Consider the following 15,652-nt stretch of genomic DNA (forward strand, 5'->3'; position numbering starts at 1 on the left):
GGGAAAAATTAAAAGAGACAGGAATGGAAAATTCCTTTGCTGGCTTCCTGTTCTCCTTCCTGCTAAGGTGGGATTAGTTACCAGCTGTCAAAAGAAATATCACTTTTAATTCTTATTTTAGGGGGAAGAAAAGCATTAGAAAAAGCTGTCTTGGAAGAGAATAAGGCAATAAGGGTATTCATTTTTATAATTCATTCCTGAGGTTTGAAAGAGCACAAGTTGGGAAGAAAAGGATTATACCTCATATGAAAAGGAAAGAAGAAGTAAGGAAGTGATAAAGGCAGATTAATCTCCTTCAAATATCTCCTAATAAAATAATCAATGTGGTAATGAAGCCAGTTAGGAGTTTGGGGTTTAAAATATCCAAGTAATTATTCAAAATCTCTCTTTGGATAGAAAAAGACAGAATTAATAAGAGCAAACTAGTCTTTAAAACTAAGGCATATTTTGAAATGAAATCAATTATCTTTGATGCAATTCCTAGTCCCATGGAAAGCATTTTTTTTTCTTTGAGAAGGATAACTTTTCAATTTATAAGTACTTCTTGCAGAAGACTAGAATTTACCTAATGCTTGGGGATGCCCTTCAAATGTTGGGTCACATCTGGTGGATACATGATAGTTAGTAAACCTCTCTCAAGGCATGGTTTCAAGTAATCCCCATAACATAGTGTAGATCAGATAAGTCAGCGTGGCTGTGATTGGGGACTACTAAAAAGCCAGTACACATGCTCTAAAAGACCTGCTTGACTCAAATCTCCTGGATGTTGGGAATTCAATGGTTAGAAATGCATTCCTTTGCATTCAGACCAGAACTCCTTGACTAAGGTTAAAAAGCAAGATACAAAATTGTAAATTTGACTGAATCTCAAGTTTATCTTAAGACCATAGAGAAAATGGCTGGAAATAATTTGACTAAAGAAAATTGAGACTTGTGATTATTTTTTATTGTCCTCTTTGTACTCTTATTTATAGTATCTACAATAAACCTATATAACGTTAACATCCAGGAAAGTTTTTTAAGGTGTTCTTTCCATTTTCCCCTCTCTGGGAGAGATAATGCAGCTTTTCACCTATTAGCATGATTCAATGTGTCAGATTCTTTCAAAATGATACAACCAATTATTTTATTTAAATAATTGTTGAAGTACAGTGAATCATCTTAGGAAAATGCCGAACAGGAATTTTCATTTCAATCTTATGAAACTTGCTCCTTGAGGAAGAATATTCAGTTGGCTCTTCGCCCCCTTTTCCTTCTGCCTCCGATACCATGTATTCTGGAGGGTTTGAAATACAGTAAAACACACAGAGCTCTTCAAGTGATCGAGACACTTCAAAGGAACATTCTGACAGCTGGGATTATGAAGCAAGAGGACAACTTGGACCCAACCGAGCAATGCTGCAGTATCTGGACAGCAAGAGGGTCTTGGGACTTGGGAGAGACAGATGACGGACAGTGATAGGGGTGCTCATTAAGATAGTAAACTGAAGAAAAGGGTGAAGAAACCTTTAAAAGACAAACACGTTTATTTTCCAAACATGCTTGTTTCCTTAATTCCAACAAGCATTCGTCCCTTAGTGTTAGTACTGAATTCTAGCTTTCTGTTAGTCACTTGGTTGGACTCAAAGATGAATGAGGGAGTCAGGCATAATGACACATGCCTATAGTCCCATCTACTCGAGGCTGGGGTGGGTGGATTGCCTCAGTCCTGGAGTTCGAGACCAGCCTAGGCAACGTAGGAAAACCCCATCTCAAAACACAAAAATTAAAAATTAAAAAAATATATATTAATAAGATTCAGTAAGTCCCTACCCACTAATATTTAGAATTTAGTAAAGGAAATAAGGCATGCAACTAAATGCTAAAATATCTAGATTGAAAAACATAGTGCCTTTAAAGAGTATTATTCTTAATTATTATTATTTTTGAAATAAACTATTGATATTTTTATGTTAGACAAGGGAAGAGTTAGTAAAAGGAATATTGAAGGAAAGATAGGATTTTAAGTCATAGAAATGCAGTTGACTTGGACTTAACTGGAAAATCATTAATAAGGAAAGAGGAGCATTACTTTTGGAGAATAGTGAATTTTATGGTTTAGCCAGATTTTTTTTTTTTTTTAATTCTGTAAAGGGCCAGATACAAAATATTTTAGGCTTTGAGGACCACAGTCTCTGCTGAGGTATTGAAGGTCATCGAATTCTTTGTGTAATATGAAGCTTTCATTGACAATAAGTAAAAAAGATGGATAGGCCTGTATACTAACACACATGATTTACAGACATAGAAATGTGAATTCATGTAATTTTCATGTCACAAATATTATTATTCTTTTAATTCTCCACCCCCCCCCCCCCCCCCCAGTATTTATAATTGTAAAAACCATTCTTAGTTTGAAGTCCTTACAGAAACTGGAAGCAGGCCACAGTCTTCCAGTGCCAGAGCTAGGGTGTTCTCTATAATAAGTAACCCCTTTGTGCAACGTAACTTCCTCTTAGGCCTGTACTAAAATCACAGAACAGCAATACATTACAGATTATTGAAAAAAGGCAATTATTTATCACTTAGAGTTTTGACATTCAAGTAACAAATTCTTATCTTGTAATTTGACAAATCTTAAACATGACCCTTCAATTTGCCTCAATTTATCTCTCTGTTTTGGGGAGGATTAAAGTTCACAAAAGCTGAACTTCAGTGAGGTTAATTTTCAGTTAAGGTAGACTGAGGAGGCATAGACATGTAACAGAAAAGCCAATCCACATTTCATTTTTATTTATTTGGCTTTAGAAAGTGTTTTTCTACTTACATGTGAGTATGGGTGTGTCTGATGTTCTGGGAATTTACTTCAAACAAAGAAATGAAGCCATGCAATGACGATCTGACTCAGTGGGAGTTGGGAATCCGTCCAGTTGGGGAACATCTTGCCTCCCGTCTTGCTCTTCTCCATGGCCTGTTTTTACGCTATGTTTAAATGCCTCATCTTCTCAGATCAATCCAAACGCTCACCCACACAAAGTCACCTTTCCTGAAATTGCCTTTGCACAGCAGAGGGAGTCCTGTCAACTTTTGTGTTTTTTTTTTTAAAAGTCCTTTGAGATAGAACACTAACAAATGTGTGTTTTGCTTTCAAACAAGCCAGTAATCAAGCAGCGTTAAGTGACAATATTGAACAATCAACTCAGACATATCATGGATAAACCACAATGAGAGTTGCTGGCGATTGTTATGGAAATGGAGGCATTTATCTAGTCTTCAATTTTATTTTATTTTATTTTAACAGAAAAGGCAACTTCTATATCCACTGCTTCCCTGACATCTATGGATGAATGAAAAGATAGGTCCCTTGGAGAGTTCAAGCTCTTCTGCAGATATTGTGTCACAGGTTGCAAAACAGTTGCTCCTTTCAGAATGTGAATACCTTAGTGATAGCTGACAGTTGGAACATGAATTATCTATCTGTGCTGGATATTGACATTGTTGCTGTCATCATCCCCATTTTACAGATCAGGAAATGGAGTTACAGAAAGGTGAAGCAGCTTCTCAGTGTCACACAGCTAGTAAGTGGCAGTGCCAACACAGAAGTCCACTTCCTCAAGTGTTCATGCTTTTAGCCATGGAAACAAAACTCTAACAACCCTCAGTCAGAACCTAGAAAATTCCTCTTAAATTTGCAGTGTTAACCAAGCCTGATGTGGTTCCCTAGAACCCCTGGCTGCCAACACTCTGTAGAATAAAGGAAAAACTAATTCCTTGTTAGCATAACACTCTGTTGAGCATTGCTGGACACAACTCCACCAGGTTCTGAAGAGCTTTGGGTTGCTATTTCTTTAGTTCCCCATGGCTGCCTTTCACGTTTTCTGGATCTTTTTTTTTTTTTTTTTTTTTAATTCTAGCATTATAAATAGACCTCTTCCCTTCACTTACTTTTCTACCTCCTGGTGAGCATTGACTGCATGACCACCTCACTATTTTATTTAACCCATTAGGACTATTGCCAGGCAAAACCTATACCACAGCCTGCACTGTATTCACCATTTCAGTCTGGAGCTCTCATTCCTGGGGTTGAGGAATGGAAGATTCTCCAACCCCAATCTCTGTCATCCATGTTGATTAGTCAAAGGTTTAATCAGCTGTGAACTCTAGTTCTTTGCAACTAGGTAAATAACCATTAAAGGTTTGGTAAATAAAGAATGAATGGATGTTTGTCTATCCATCATTCACCTGTCTCGGTTTTCATCAGCGTGCAATCCCAATCCTCAGCTGCTAAGATGTAGACAAAGAGTTCTGATGAAAAGGATTTATTAGTACTGCTTCAACAGAGTCTGAAAACTAGCACGAGCATTTCCACAGGTCGTCTCTCCACAATCCTGTTTGTAAATATTTGAGTCACTTACTGGCATCATTGAGCATATTTCTGGCCTAGCAAATCTTCCTCCTTTGTATCCCTAATCGAGTAAAAACTTAGTCAGGATATACTTGGGTGACCTTCACACTGTACCTCCTCCAGAGGTGGTGAGGTAATCGCTGCCACAGCTGACTGGCTATGGCTTCCTTGATAAGATGCCAGGAGCTACCTATGTAGATTCCCAGGGAGGAACTGTAGGAACAAACCAGTGTCAATGGTTAACCCAGGTTCTTGGTGTCTGGAGCTTTTCTTTCCTTTATTATTAACTAAAAAGCATTCTTGCCATTCCCAGCTGAGAGCACCCAGCTCATAGATTCTCTGTGGGGAGAGCGAATAAAGGTAAGTGCTGTTATTGCTACAGACACAATGTCATTCAGCCTATGTTTTGCTCTTGCTGGCATCTGTATTTGGGGAGCAGCACCTCTGTTTCCAGCAAATGTAAATATTAAAGATCAGTTAAGTGCAATTAAGATAATTTAATTTTTTTATCCAAGTGCTTTGAGTAGGAATCAAACAGTGTGTCACATTCCTTAAGTCCTTTTGAAGCTTTGGTCAAAAGTAGTCTCATGTTGGTGTTTACAGAGTCTGTTAAATAGCCCTTGCCTGCTATTTTATTTGTAAATGCCTAAAAGTGACTTTACTATATTCAGACCATATGGAATATTCTATAATATCTTTCAGAACCAGAGTATTGCATCCTGTATGCACTTATGAATATATAACTGAAAATATGAAAAAATATTTATTTTATACCTTCTCCCTTAAAAAGCTCAGGGAACATATAGGGTTTTTTTTTAGAGTTGTATGTAATCATTGAAAGGAAATTAAAGAGCTGTTTTTCTAGACTTATTCTGACATAAATTGGAAGTGAAGAATTTTCTCCCTTTGTTTTCACCTTAATCTCTCTGAAGCTCTTTTTCTTATCAATTAAAATCTTGAAGCTTTGTTTTTGAGTATTTATTCAGAAAAGTGTGAGCTTGTAAAACTTTGCCCTTCGGTTGCCATGCATTCTCTAACATATATTATTGAATGGTTTTACTTGTTGGTATATTTAGGTAAAACAATAACTTTTCTATAAGCCAGATGAATTTTATTATGTGTATTATATGGACTGAACAGTCTTTAGAAAAAGAGTGCTGGAGTATTTCTGCTAAATGTTACTCTTATGTCTAGTGAGAGCCGGATCCTTAAGATCTGAAAAAAATTTTTGAATGCGACTTTGTTACTTTGGTATGGAAAATGGAGATCAGCCACTCTTTATGTCAGATTGTAACCAATAAAGGAACATGAAGTACCCAAACCACAGCTGTTTTGCAGAATACATTTAAGGAATTCCTGAAATTCAGCCAAAATGAATTTAAAAGTGAACAAGGTCCAGAGTTCAATTCAAATCAAAAGAGAGAGAGAAAGAGAGCTTGGGTAACTAAGAGATGTAATCCTGCTTAAGTTTGTTTTTAGAACATGATAATTGGGACAAATCTAAGATTATTAGTCTCATACATAAAAAGACCATGACAGCATTTGAAACTGGAAGGAAAGACTGCAGTGGGAGGGGGATTTAATATTCTATTTTAATGCATTTTTCTAACCAAGAATTTCAATTTGGAAGAGAACAACAGTCTTCAAGGGGATTGAAAAATACATGTTTCTTCTGTTATATAGGCTAGTGGTGAGTACAAGTTAAGACCTGGATCTAAATTCATTGAAAATTAGAAATGGAAAAAAATATAATTTGTGGCAAAATATGTAAAGGGCATGAAAACTAAATATTTGGACCAAAACAATCCAGTTAACTTTCTTTGTTAAATTTGTAAAACTCATCACTTGACCTTACACAAGAACTTGAGTTTGAGCAGAAGAGGCTCATTGGAAGCCATCTTCAAAGTTACTGCCCACCAATTTCCATTTATAAATGGAACTGTCAAGGAAGCCTTCACTAAGGGGGTGATATTTGATCAAACACTTGGAGGTGGTGAGGAAATGAGCAATGTAGAATTCTTGGAGAAGAGCAATTCAGGCAGATAGAACAGTCCTAAGGCTGAGGTCTGCCTGGTTACTTCACGAAACAGCAAAGAGGCCAGGGTGGCTAAAGCAAAATTGCAGGAGTGACAGTAGCAAGCAATACATGAAGTCACATATATGTGCCATATTTTTTTCCAAGACAGATACGATTCTGCAAGCTACATGCATCAGAGAAGGTTTTTGAGATGTTAGAAAAGACCAAGGGAAGTGTAGCTTTAGACAGGTGGAAAGACAGTGAGGAGTATTATGGATGTCAGGCTGATATTATAAGTTAAAATATAGATGGGAGAATGAGCAGAATTAGAATAAGCATAGGAGTAAATGAAGATAGGCTCCTCTAGTGTACCCAATGGAGTAAATAAAAAGACTTCTGAGGCTGGGTGCAGGGTTCATACCTGTAATCCCAGCACTTTGGGAGGCTGAGGCAGGTGGATCACCTGAAGTCAGGAGATCAAGACCAGACTGACCAATATGGTGAAACCCCATTTCTACTAAAAATACAAAAAAACAGCTGGGTGTGGTGGTGCATGCTGGGTGTGGTGGTGCATGCATGTAATCACAGATACTTGGGAGGCTGAGGCAGGAGAATCACTTGAACCCAATAAGCAGAGGTTGCAGTGAGCCAAGTTGGCACCATTGCATTCCAGTCTGGGAGACAAGAGCAAAACTCAGTCTAAAAAAAAAAAAAAAGATTATGATCATCAAGAAAGGTTGTGCTGAGGATAACAACATGCTCAGCAACATAAAACTTTTAAGGGAAACACCAATCTCAACCCAGAAGCCAGGCCCTCTGTAGCTTATCCCAGATGTTGTCAAGAAACAGGCAACTAAGAAATCGAAGTAAAAGTAGATTTCTTGGACAAAATATAGTAAACAGAACTAGAAGTTTTATCATCTTGGTCAGTAAACAGAACTAGAAGTTTTATCATCATTCTTTAGGTCCTATGTACCCTAGGATTTATAATTATTTCACTCTGTTAAACGCAAGGGGTAGATGACTTTATTTTTTGTATAGCTGCTTTTAAATGAAAAAGATAGGATCACATTTTTTTCCTCACCTTGCTCCAGAAAGTTCTACTCTGAAATCAAGGATTTGGATGCAAAACATACATAACATTCTGATAGAGGCTTCTCACTATTAAATGCAACTTTTGCCAGTTACCATGGGTCCACATTCTCCCCCTCCTAAAACTAGATATGAAACTGCCCACAGGTCTATAAAAAATGTTAAAACATCAATCATCTGAGGAAGAAATAGTTCCAAATTAGATATATCCAACAACTCCACTTAAAGGTGATTTTTACCTTACCACATTCCAGAAACATCACTTCAATTTCTAATTTTATTTTCCTTACATGAAAATAGCGTTAAAGACTCCAAATGATTACATGGCATCAGATTGAATTTTGTAAGATTTGCTCTCCTTTTAACTGAGAAACAAATAATGTTGTTTTTTTTTTTTTAAAGAAAAATGCATGTTCTAGCAAACATGACAAAAAACACTTTTTATTTTGGTTAATATCAATTTTTTTATTATATCCCATTTTAAATCAGAACCATGTTCTTATGCAGTCAGTAAACATTTATTAAGTACCACTGTACTGGGCAGTCTGGGGACAAAGATGATACAGACCTGGTCCCTGCCCCCAGTCCAGCAGAAAAAGGCACGTCTGTAAATAATTAAGAGCGAAGCAATGGTCCAGCAGCATCACAACATAAGGTACAATTAGCACACCAACCAATGTAACTTTCTTCCAGGAAGGCAAGAAGATGATAGCCAATTTTGAGGCGGGTTAATATTGTCCTGGGTGTGCTTGCGGAATTAAGAACTTTTAGACGCTGAAATATCATTTGTACTATGAACGCTATTACAAGATTTTCCACTGTTAGAAACTCACTCTGACGGTTCTCTTAAAACTTTCTTTTTTCTGCTGTAGTTTGGTTATTAGTCAAGGATCTCTACAGAAACAGAAGAAACAGGGTATAGGAGAGTGAGAGAGAGAAAAAGACAGAGTGATCTTAAGGAATTGGCTCAAGCGATTATGGTGGTTGACAAGTATGAAATCTGTAGGGTGGGCTCATAGAAATTCTAGTTATAGTTGACATTGCAGTATTGAGTTCAAATCTGCAGAGTAGGCCAGAATTGGAAACTTAGACAGCATTTGTATGTTACACCTTTGAAGCAGAGCTTCTTTTCCAGGACACCTTGGTTTTTGCTCTTAAGGCTGATTAGATAAGGCCCATCTACACTATGGAAGATCATAATTTGCTTTTCTCAAAGTCTACAGATGAGAAGTTATCATTACATCTAATATGTTCCTTTCTAGCAATATCCAGACTGGTGTTTGATCAAACAACTGGGTACCAGAGTCTAGCCAAGTTGACACATAAAATTAAACATCACAGTAACAGAATCCGACTTCATCCGGATTGTCCTTTGCCATCTGATTATTAGATATCATGTATTTCAAGCTTCCATTTCTATAAAAGAAATTAAGAACCATACTTTAGTAATCATATAAATATTAAATTTCATAAAATGGATCTGCCTAAAATACCATCATTTTTATATAGATGCATCTATTAATTTAATACAGCATTTTATTTTATTTTTTATTTTTACCTTTATTTTTTTACGTGGAGTCTCCCTCTATTGCCCAGGCTAGAATGCAGTGGCATGATCTTGGCTCACTGAAACCCCCAACTCCCAGGTTCAAGCAATTCTCTTGCCTCAGCTTCCCAGTTAGCTGGGATTATAGGCACCCACCACACACCCAGCTAATTTTTGTATATTTAGAAGAGATGGGGTTTCACCATGTTGGCCAGGCTAGTCTCGAACTCCTAGCCTCAAGTAGTCTGCCCACCTTTGCCTCCCAAAGTGCTGGGATTACAGGTGTGAGCCACCACATCTGGTAATACAGCATTTTTAATGCCATAGCTTTTTTTGTAATGCAACTTGGTTAAAGAAAAAATATTTTTTTTAATTGAGTTAAAGAATAAGTTATTTTTGAGACATTGATAATCCAGCCTTCTAATGACATTGCCTCCTCTTCCATTAAAATCACTATTCATAGCATATATTTTGGCTGTTATATAATTTCCTCCATGTTTTCATGCAGTTCATATGGATTAGTCTTACCTCTGAATAATTCTGTTCACAGCAGTAGCAACATGCCAACATCTCTGAGAAGCCATGAGATTAACACAGTATAACTTTTAGAAGCATTAATTTCACTCAATGATTTGGATGGGGGGTAAAAAACTAATTTAACTGATAAGCACTTTAAAAATTATTTTCATAATGCAGGTATGAATATATATCCAACAAAAATATATATTTACATTTAAGACCAAAAAAATCGTAAGATTGTGGAATATTTTGAGCTCGGACCCAGTCATTTGTCTTATATCCTCAAATACCCCAGATTTGGGGTAGTAATAGGAGTCATTATGTTCTGTAAGGTTTATTTTTTTTTAATGGAAAATTTTGAGAAGTACTATTAAAGGATGATTTTTGTGAGGCAAAATTCCTGGGTTTGGTTACTACTTGATTAGTTAGTTGGCTCTGCACCAGAAAAATATCTACTCACCCACAAACTTGGCCAGTCTTTTCACAACTATGCACTCTCCTCATCTCATGTGAGGCTAAGCCAAACAATGGGTAATTCAGGACATTCTGTCTCTACTTTGGGAAAATAATCTAAAGTAAGCTCACAGAACAAGGTACCTGCCCTAATGGCTGGACTGCAAAGTTGTTCACTAGATGTCTGAGTCAAGATTTTCCTATACTGAAGACAGCACCTGGGGCCTGATGAACTATGACTTAATAGCTCTTACAAATCAGCCAGTGCAAGATACACTTAGCCATATTCGATGAATGAGTTAGGTTATTAAACTGACCTCTCAGTGTTCCTGTAATATGATACTGAGTTCTGTTTATTTATTTTATTGAGAAAGTAAAATCCTTCTCAGGCTTGCAGCCAAAATTTGGGAAGGTGCCAGAATGTTAGAGATGTTGAGTTATGCACCAGGATTGTCACATCAAGAACGCTCTTTATTTTGTAAACTGCCTTTCATTTGGATCAGAATTGAGCCAATTTGTGGGTGGTTCAATCACACTCCCGAGGAGAACATGGTGTGGATAATTTGAAGGCATTCTCTAAGACTTAGGAATTACACACATTTAAATTTAGGCTTTATGGGAATGGGAGGTGGTTTCATTTACTCATGACTAAAATTTTATTTAACTGAATTAGATAACAATATTGAGCTGAAGATAAGATTAGGCCATTTGCACTTGGAGGTTAAAAGCTAAAAAACATTCAGAGAGACAAAACTGAACAAAGCAAATCACAAACAGACAGACCCAAGCAAAACCAAACAGAAGGAAAATCAGGACAATATTTTTATGCATTATATTGCTGTAGACAGAATATTGTCTGTGTGTTTCTGCACTATTGTGTTAGCTCATCCGTGTTTTTGCTGTTGTAAACAGTGGGTACTGTTTCTTGAGTTGTGTATGGATTTTGGTTGTGCTGTGTTGGGGCAGCTTGGGCAACAGCAGCACAGGGGTATAGAGTGAGCAGAGTTAGCAGGTGAGAAGAAGTCCAAAATTGTGTCCTTGAGACATTAATTGTTCAGAGTCACTATGCTCTGTGTGTGTGTGTCTGTGTGTGTAAAATAAGTGTCTATATTAATTATTCACGAAGTAATACCATGATAATTGCTATACCATGAATACGATATTGCAGACCTGGTTATTTTAGGCATGAAAATAATAGCATTCAGTGACTATGCTGCCACTCAGTAAACATAAGGTTGTTGTCTTTTACACCTTGGTTTCACGAATTGAACACATATTCTTTCCTTTCTTCTAATAGCTGTACAGTGACTCATTCTATTGGTCACTAGGCATGTAAAGGTTAGTCCATCCATTCTGTGACATTGAGAAAGTAAAAAAAAAAAAAAAGCTAGCAAAACAGGATACTCACAGAAAAAAACAAAAAACAATTGTGCCTCAGAAATCAAGAGAATCAAGAGAAGCTTTCCAGTGGAAGTAATGTAGTACTTAGGTTTTAGCTAGAAGGAAGAAAAGTTGGCTGCCTACTTATAAAGAGCCTAACAGATTTGGGGAAATGTGAGAAATTCACTGTTCAGAGTGTAGGGTTTTTGGTGTGAAGATAAAAGCAGAGTGCTGGGGTGCAGGGGAATGGAATATAGAAGTGAGTATGAACTAGATAGTAACTTATATGGGAGAATGATTTTGGTGTCCATTTCTAGGTCCCTAAATCACTTGAAACTATAGTTCTAATACTGAACTCTGTTCCAGTTACCTGAGACCAATTCTAGAGAGGAGAATTTAATCGAAAATGTGAAGAACAGAGAAGAGATACAAGCTAATTAGCGTTTTCCTACTTATCAAAGACCCTTGGTTCAGAGGTAAGGTTCTTCAAAGAAATGAAACTACAGCTAACACCAAAAACATGATAAGTGCTTGTCAGGGCTCTCCCTTTTTTGAAGTTGCCCATTTCCTGTGTTTTTTACATTCGTATTAACTTGCTGCCACTATTTTTATGGAGTAGGTGGCCAGAACGTCTTTTCACACCTGGATGGAGTGCTTAAGATGGTAATAGGGATTCACCTACAAAGACTCAGTTCTTCTACATACTAGAGGATGAGTAAGATAGGCTAAAAGAGGCATTATGGATCAGTAGAAAAAACACTGGGCCTGAAGTCAGGAGTTGCTATCTTCCTATTATCATACATTAATTATTATTGGAAAGTAAGTAATTATCCATCATCAGTTTCTTCAGCTATAAAATAAAGAAATTTCTCTCATTCATTTACACATTCCCTCAACAAACAGTTAATAGGTTTTAACAGTCAATGTTTGATAAGAGAAGCATAACTATTTGGTAAATATACATATATATATATATATATATATATGAGATTAATACATGCAAATGAGCTTTGGAAGTTATATATACATGTATAATTGAGACGGAGTCTTGCTCTATTGCCCAGACTAGAGTGCAGTGGCATGATTTCAGTTCACTGCAACCTCAACCCTCCAGCTTCAAGCCTCAGCTTCCCAAGTAGCTGAGACTATATATATATATATATATATATATATATATATATATATATAAAATATATACATATGTGCGTATATATAATATATAGTATATTATAATATATATATGTGTGTATATATATTATAATATATATATAGCAGATGAGAAGGAGAAGTCCAAAATTGTGTGTATATATAATATAGTGAGATATTTATGTATTATATATAAATATATAGGGAGTTACAATAAACCTGTATTGTATGTATGTGTGTATACATACATATATACTTATGTGTGTTTGTGCTTACGTGCTGCACAACGACAGCTTGTTCAACAATGGAGTGCACATGTAATGGCGATCTCATAAGATTTTAAAACCACATTTTTACTGTACGTTTTCTATGTTTGAACAAATACCATTGTGTTACAACTGTGTGCAGTATTAGTGCAGTCACATGCTCTACAGGCTTATAGCTTAGGAGCAATAGGCTATACCATCCAGCCTAGGTGTGTAGTAGCTTATACTATCTAGGTTTGTGTAAATACACTCTGTGATGTTCAAACAATATCAAAATTGCCTAATGATGCATTTGACAGAATATATCCTCATCATTAAGTGACACATGACTATATACATACATGACCTACCATAAAAAGTTGACTTTACACAGCTGGTCACATAGTCTATGTGAAGCTGTCATCCCTATGGCCCTGGAATCTGAAGTTGTAGGGCAAGCAATAGGAAGCACATATGGGTGTGAAGTGGAGGAAGATAACATATTGAAATCAGTGAGGATTAGCTAGAAGCCACCAGGATGAAATGAAGCCCATGTTGGTGTCTCATGGCTTTTGAGCCTCCAACTTGATAATAGGGGTGCCATCAGCACAGTACCCTCCTCTGTAACTCAAGAGCCATAGAAACAGAGAGGAGACCAACAGGATGTGTAGGCACAGTGGGCTCACCTGCCGATCCACACCCAGAATGTGTACCAGCATATCAGTGACAACCTGTGTGGGCTGCTTGAGTACCTCGTGCCCTACAGTGACTTGCTGTGAAAAGAATATGGCTTTGAAAAGAATATTCACTTCCACCTTACATAAGTCATGCAAAATGACTCCCATGGCCCAAACTAACCTTAAACTATGAAGGGAATAGAATTCTGAGACATGTAGTTTCGATTAGCTAAATTGGTACAATCCAAATATACCACATCTGACACTTCCATTCAAAACAAAAAACAAGTAATAGAGACATAGTCCCTGCCATCAAAGAGTCAACTAATGATTGAAGAGAGTCATAATCCACGTGATGTGTGTTATGATAGAATGGCTTGCTTCTTTTACAAACATAAAATGAGATGAATACATACAAACGAGTTTTGGGAGTGTTAAACTTTTAATAATTTTTCAGTCTCGTGTTAACTACCTGATGTTTGATTACCTCTATTTTTAAAAGCAAAACACAAAAGAATCAATTCATGGTAGGCATTTTAATAAGTTTGGATTCTGTAAGATTCCTTGGTCTTTGTTTCGTTTCCCCCTGTAGAGTGGTGGTGCTGAACGGATAGCAACCAAGTCCCTACATTAACCCCAATCCTTTAGCTAATGGAGTTATGCTTTTCTAATCCATCAACCCCTTTCCACAGGTGTTTGCCCTGCTTTCATATAGCTTATCTCTCTTTTAAGCTGAGGAAAATGACAGAGATAGATTAAGAAACACTAGTAAAATTCCTTGACCACTAATAATAATAATAAAATTAAAAGATAGGAAATAGACCCTCAATGTTATACCAAACATGTACTGTGGAAACTACTTACTTATAAGCACCATCTTCTATAAATTTTTCTTCTATTTCTTTCTCAGATTTTGTATGGTCAATGCTTTCATCTTAACCTTTCTCAGTTTATCTTCCTTCAAGGCTACTTAGTTGGGTAGATCTTGTGTATTTCAAAGACTCCATATTTTCTCCATATCATGAAGATAGTGTCACAACGACAGGTGATCTCATCATCTTGTTAAAGGGTTTGCTTCCACATCTCAAATGTTCTGTCACCAAAGTCACAAAAATAAGGTATTTCTGAATCTTTCACGGACCATATGTGACTACATGGAGAAATTCATGCAATGCTCACCTACCAATAACAAAGAAACATGTGTCCTTTTGCAGCAGACATATTTTCAATTTATTTTTAAATTTCACAACACAGAGTTCTAAACCTGCATCGTTTTAAATGCTTTAAAAGTATTGATTCAGTCTTCATAACAGACTTCATTTTTACAGATAAGGAAACAGAGGCACTGAGAAGTCATGTGATGTTCTGAAGTCACACAGCCAGTAAATGATATAGCTAGATTTGAACTAGGTGGTCATTATAGTAAAGACATGGGCTTTTAACCAGTCGTGTATTCCTCTAAGGAACTTCGATTCCCTGTAAATTCATACCTGTGTTATTATTGGGGATGCTAAGTTATATTAGCACATTCTTTGGATTGTATACCCACCAGTCAAAACACCTTTGTACATAACTCCAAGTGAAATGCTGAGAAATGCTCAGGCATTGAAATAATAATGGACAAGCAAATCCTGCCATTTTGATTCTGTTCTATGCCTCTGATTATTGATTTTATTGAAGTATTCTATTTCACACATCGACCACTAACTTGTTCTTTCTCTATCAAAGCATTTAAGGAATTAATAAAGCAAACCACAGAGAATATCTTTACTTTATTTAATGGGTGGAACACTAGCTGTTCCAGCACAAAAATTTGTTATTTCCATTAAAATCAATAAACACAGAATTTTACCAACAAAAATCAATGAAGATTTCACTCTATTGAGCAGAGATAATATCAGATCTAAGCAAAGTAATGTTTTATAGATGGGGGGAAAATGCAGCCATTCTTCATGGTTTTAATGACAAATGGAAGTTTGTTGCCTTTTATACCAAATATTGAACTGTGACACCATTTATTTGTTAGAGAAAGTATCAATAAAATTAGAGACCAACATGCCTTGAGAGGTTTCTTAAAGTCTTTACTTAATTAAGAGAATATAAAATCATACAAATATTGATTTGTTAGAAATACTGCTCTTGATATGGAAATACTTACAATGAGAATTTTTGTGATAAAGTAGAAACAATCTT

At 36.3% G+C, this 15,652-nt stretch overlaps 1 protein-coding gene across 5 annotated transcripts in view; it reads left to right on the plus strand.

Annotated features, from left to right (window-relative positions):
- The first annotated feature begins 4,639 nt into the window (after positions 1–4,639).
- Positions 4,640–15,652, plus strand: part of KCNJ16 (potassium inwardly rectifying channel subfamily J member 16) — a 57,462-nt gene continuing 46,449 nt past the window's right edge. For 2 of the 5 annotated variants that reach the window (XM_074388909.1, XM_010342483.3), the window contains exon 1: positions 7,942–11,867. The gene's annotated coding sequence lies outside the window, so the exon portion shown is untranslated. Of the gene's footprint in view, positions 4,745–7,941; positions 11,868–15,652 lie in introns of those variants that run through there. The other 3 variants (XM_074388910.1, XM_039477004.2, XM_010342484.3) reach the window with 3 other exon arrangements.

The sequence above is a fragment of the Saimiri boliviensis genome, chromosome 17 (genome assembly GCF_048565385.1).
Source record: "Saimiri boliviensis isolate mSaiBol1 chromosome 17, mSaiBol1.pri, whole genome shotgun sequence".
In the NCBI taxonomy this organism is placed as follows: domain Eukaryota; kingdom Metazoa; phylum Chordata; class Mammalia; order Primates; family Cebidae; genus Saimiri; species Saimiri boliviensis.